Genomic DNA, 6,000 nt, shown 5'->3' with positions numbered 1-6,000 from the left:
AATTGTTTGTTGTCCAAAAATGATAGATTTCTTTTCCATAACATCATTTTCTTGAAAATGTTTAGACGACTATTGAGAAAATAATTCTAAAAAGTTCGGGAACTTGTTAGTTACATAAGCTCATCATTTTTTTTGATATCCTGCGGGGTCTGTCGTTGGTGTAGTCTGTTCGTTGTTGTTCTGCAGTTTTTTGTGCGTTTCTGTGATAAATCTTCTTGCTTGTGATTGTGATGTGTTTCTGACACGTATGTAGTGTTGTCATTTTAAACGATATATTTTTTAACATTGTAATGAAGCGGAAGGTTGTGCTAGACGTTAAACCATGTTAAACTAAATTATTATAATATCCTGCCTGTATCTTAGTCGTAATTGTCATAACTTTTGGGAATTTTTATCATTAATGCTCTTCAACATTGTACATGTTTGGCTTTATAACTATTTTGATATGAGCGTAACTGATGAGTCTAATGTAGACGAAACGCGCGTCTGGCGTACTAAATTATAATCCTGTTACCTTTGATAACTATTTACACCACTGGGTCGATGCCACTGATGGTGGACGTTTCGTCACGGGGGTATCCCCAGCACTTCGATGTTGACATGAATATCAGCTATAAAGGGCCCCAAAATTACTAGTGTATAACCTTTCAAACGGGAAAACAAACTGTCTAATCTTTATAAAAAAACGAGAAACGAGAAACACGTATAAATTACATAAACAAACGACAACTACTGTACATCAGATTCCTGATAGGACAGGTGCAAACATTTGCTGCGGGATTAAACGTTTTAATGGTACAAAACCTTCTCCTTTTTTCGGAATCAATATTATAACATCACAATCTAGAAAAAACACACGATAAAATATCAATTGGAAGGCTTAACTCAATAAAAAACGTAAATTAACACACTATGAATAAATTTGATCTGCGATCCCTGAATGCAAATACATAGTTAATAAAATTATTAGGGAAAAATATGCAAGGCCAATAAGCAAACAAACAAGTTCAAACAAAGCCATGGCAAGACACCACCGCGAAATAATTATCAACCTTTAGAAATAATCACTTTTGAACTATATACGGAAGTGTTTAACGACCTTGACTGGCTATACAGCCCATGCACGGTCGGCTCGGTGCCCGAAGGCGTTTGGTGAACATTTAAATATTTTTTGCCGGCATCGGTCAGGAACAGGTGGTGGTCGCCGTTTTGAAGGTCGCCATCTTGGTTTTGTGAGTTGTTTTGGTTTGGTTTCTTTACTGTTTTGGTGTTATTCTTCACAACACTACTTTCAGGGCAAGTTTGATCAGCTTGGCAGCCCGCTAATCTCAATGTTGGAGTACTGGTAGAGGTGTCGTGAACGTAGTTCTAAAGATTACAGGAAGCAATATCAGGACCAAAGCGTACACGGTGAAATGAAGGTCAATCACCCAACACCTAGGATACAGCCCTCGGACGTTATTCGGCATAACACTCCCTATGATACAATGGTTTTGGAGTGCATGTTAACGCGAGAACGCCAACTACTACGTCTAACTGTACGGCTTGGATTGGTGTCTGTCATCTTAAGTAGTAAGTCGTTGATCATCTAACTGTAAACCCTCATCGAAGATAGCGGGTAAAGGAGAGCTGGCACAGTTCGTCCATTCAGCTGTAATGACTGAGACGTGACTGTTGGATTGTGGTAATGATAGATTGATGATTGATGACTTTTGAAAAAAACGGTTTCTCATAATATATATACGTAAATGAAAAATAATTTTGTCGTTTGAGGTATTCTTCTGTAGTTTTTTCTATGGTCGGGTTGTTGTCTCTTTGATACATTCCCCATTTCCATTCTCAATTTTATTCTGTGTATATAAAATCTTCCCATAAGGAATACCAAGAAAGTTCTGTAATATAAATACCTAATTTAACACTAGATAGTATATGTGGTGAATATCAACAATAAAACTATACAATTAGAGCTAGATGAAACTTCCTGTACATATTTAAGGAGAATAATTTTGATGTTCATAGTACGAAGAAGTTAAAATTGTTATAAATGTCCGGTTCACAAATCTTTGAATTTTGACTTTGAATACTGGCGTACTAAATTTTAATCCTGCTACCTTTGATAACAACTATAACAAGTAAGAGATATGGCAGTTGTTATCAAATATTTCGTTTCTATTTATGTTGGCGTTTGTTTTTGTTGCACTTTAGTGTTCCTGTTCTTCCTTTGTTTTCCTCTTATAATTGATGTGTTTCCCTTGGTTTTTCTTTATAAGCCAGATTCGTTTTTTCTTAATCAATCTATGACTTTTGGTATCGGTATACTACTGTTGCCTTCTTATTTTATTTTAAATTCTATGGAGTAGTTTTCTTGTTTTTTTCTTTATAACATCAACTTGAATTTGCCTCGCATAATGTACACGAATTCGATAAAAAAACCTTTGCACATTCTTTAGCAAAAGAACGTCCGGCGACCCATACTTACAAATAATTAGATTTTGAAAAAAGCATAATAGAAACTTTATTTTGACAACTCAGTAAAAGATTGTATGAATTTAATGGTATAACATACATTCATCAAGATGTCAGAATAATCATCACAGGATTAATCTTATTCCGTCAAGATTTTATAAACAAATATACTCCTTAATATTTATCAAAGGTACCAGAATTAAAATTTCATCGGAAGTGTGTTTCCGCTTTAAATCTACAAAGAAATAACTAAATAGTTAACAGAAGTCGACATGGGACGAGGACGGGAACCCATAAAAAAACAACCGAAATTTAAAGTACACAATATACAGTCTTAGTTCACCATTGCCACTTTTAGCTGTTCAGAAGAGCAATATCCTTTAGAGTACAATCATTACTAATATTCAATTGAATCTGTTTTGTGGAAATTCTAAACCATAATGTCAACAAGTTAGTGTCGGAGATCAAAATACTTTTAAACCATTTTCATTTCTATATAATAAGGTTTATTTACTACTTTATTCAGGGCCACGTACGACTAATATGACTAATATATTATACTATATCAAGATAAGAAGATATTATATTTCGGGTTAAAACAATGGTAAGAAAGACGAGTTGCCAAGAGATTGAAATCAAACCTGAAGACATATACTTATCATCATGACAATTTAATATCTTGTCTAACAGTGTAATTGACTAATGATATATATTACATTATTGAACTTAATTTAGTACACGACAAACAAACAGTGTAAGGGGATTGTTGGAAACCTATAAGGAACCCGCTAGAAAATGTATTTTCCTTCTGCATATCAAGCCAAGCAATGCTTGTCTAAAATAAAGCAATTTATTATATAACTAGAAAAATACTATTTCCTCTTACAGATTTTAGGACGGTAACTTTGATAATTTTTTTTAACCATTTTATGATTGCGAAACTGGGAAATTTTGTAAACACTAGAATTTTTATAATGCACTTAGTAATTCCTGGTAAAAAAAATGAAATATCATACACAACATGGCATTGGTTAGTTAAAATACATTGATTGGAAGTTGGAATTTAAAGTTTATGGTTTTGAAAGTATTCTACAGGATCGCCAGGATTCCTAAAACTTGATTTCAATTCTATTGTGGTCAGTTTACCAGTTGTTCCTTTTCGCTAACCATTGTGATATAGTCTGTGAGACGATACTCAAATGTACTTTTATCAAACAGATAATTAAAAAAACCGGATAGGTGCATGCAATAACAAACTAACGTCTTTTTACCCCGACCTAGGAATGTAAATCTCCCTGTGAGTTAAGTTCTATTTATTGGCTTTCCTTCAAACAAATTAAAATACGAATTTTGTACGTTCTTAGCTAGTGAAAAACTATTCATATTAAAGATGATAATCATTGAGAAAACTGCTTTAAAATAGCTATAATCTATTAGATATCAAAGTTACGATAGTTATGCGTTGACAAATTGGTCTATATGATCACAAGCTTTTGAAAAATGTCTCTAAAAAGCTCAGTCAAGTACAAAAGATTGCTGTACATTTCGCTTTGACATATGCATTCGATTTGCCACTAGACGTTAAAAAACATTATTCATCCGTATCATACTAACAAAATAGTTGTTATGAAGTATATATTTAGTTTTCAACAACAAAAAGTTTTTTTAGTTAATTGTTGTTTGCTTTCTGTCCAGTGGCAAATATTTTTGCATATTAATGACAAAAAAAATGAGCAATACATACTTTATGTAGTGTATGCACTGTATAGGAATGAAGGGTGGGAAATTTGGAATTTAGGGAGACGGATTAATATAAGGGAAACCTTGTTTCCGAATCCTTTTGTAACATGTTATCACTGTATTTACATGTGTATGCCATGTACATGATTTTTTGAAATAAAATATGTTTAAAGTAAATTTGGAATGCGTACGGGAAATCATGGTATGTAAGAACAAAAAAGACCTTTCACGTAAGCAAAGGTTTTACTAACGGGAAACGTGCACGTTTGACTATATTTCCATCCTAGTTCAAATTTTGAACAAATACATCTGGGAACAGTATATCAATATACATGTATATGTTTCTGAATACATCAAGTAGAAAAGAAACATTCAAAAAAAGTCATTGACTTAAGGATAGGAGTTAAAATTTAACTAAAACAAAGATGATACGTTGGTCAAGTGTACCTGTTAATTTATAATCTTTCGACGTTTTAAGGAAGCTTGCTATCTCATTATCTTGTAGTCATTTCGTGAAACATTTTATAAGTTAAATGTATTAAATATAAAATTACAATCTGTTAATGTAAAAATAACATCAAAACGATATTCACAAGACAGTATGCAACAATCTGTTTCATCCCAATATGGATGTTAGATTCTACAATGTGGCCGATGCAACATAATTTGACCAATATTCATATATGTTAGAGATAAAATGTCATTGTAATTATTAAATTAGTTTTTTTGTATACGAACGGCCTAGGTGTAGTATTTTTATTCGATCTTTGTTTTTTTTGCGACATATGAGTTTGAACGTAACACTTCGCCTCTTTTTACTTTTTATATAACCGGTGTTTCTAGATTTTAAACCCCTTAGCTAGTGAAGGATAGTACATGCATTGTGCGTGTTCAATATTAACGGAAAATAATGTTAACACTGAAAGTGAAACAAAGGCAAATCATTTTATTAACTGAAACGATCCACAAAAAAAAACCATTATCATAAGGTAAAAACGATGATTATTATATTTTTAATCTATTATACTATGAAATTGAACAGACATACAAAAATCCAAATGCACGAGTCTGATATCTATTATTATCTATCTTTATGTTAATATCGCTTATATGGCATTAGGCGGTCTTTGGGGTCAACTACTAAAACAAACACGAAACAAAGCTACATATTATCGAGCCAATGCGCGGTACATTTTAGACTTTTTATAATTTGGATACATCTGTTACATTGTTATTTTAAAAATCACATATAAGAGTTTGAGTCAACTAGATGAACATGAATTTGACAGCTAGTGCCTCTTTACGAATTGTTTTTTTTAATAAAAAGAGACGTTGCTATAATGATTGCTGTGTAACCACTGAATACGTTGTCGATTATGATGTCTTAGTAACTTCTGTGTTTGATCTAAATATCAGAAGATAATATCCAAACGATTGATGTGTTGTTATACAAGGAGATGATACCTGACGGTAACCCCTGAATACAAGAGACGATGGTTCAATGATTGTTCTGCAAGACCTAAATACTATATGGGGATGCCTTAAGGACTTCTGTGTAATATAGAGAGGCGTTGCATTAATTTCATTAATTTGAAAGAAAATACAATGAAGTTATTGTTATAACTTATATGATAAAGTGTATATGTATATTTATAATTAGTATATTGGTTGTATAATCACTTTCAACCAGCTGAAAATGAAAGTGAAATATACATAGATAAGAGTTAAATGTGATCCCCCACTGTGAAATTGAATCCAATATTTTTGACACATATATAAAAGATCAAGAAAGAG

The sequence above is a fragment of the Mytilus galloprovincialis genome, chromosome 13 (genome assembly GCF_965363235.1).
Source record: "Mytilus galloprovincialis chromosome 13, xbMytGall1.hap1.1, whole genome shotgun sequence".
Classification (NCBI taxonomy): domain Eukaryota; kingdom Metazoa; phylum Mollusca; class Bivalvia; order Mytilida; family Mytilidae; genus Mytilus; species Mytilus galloprovincialis.
Note: the sequence above shows the minus strand (reverse complement) of the source record.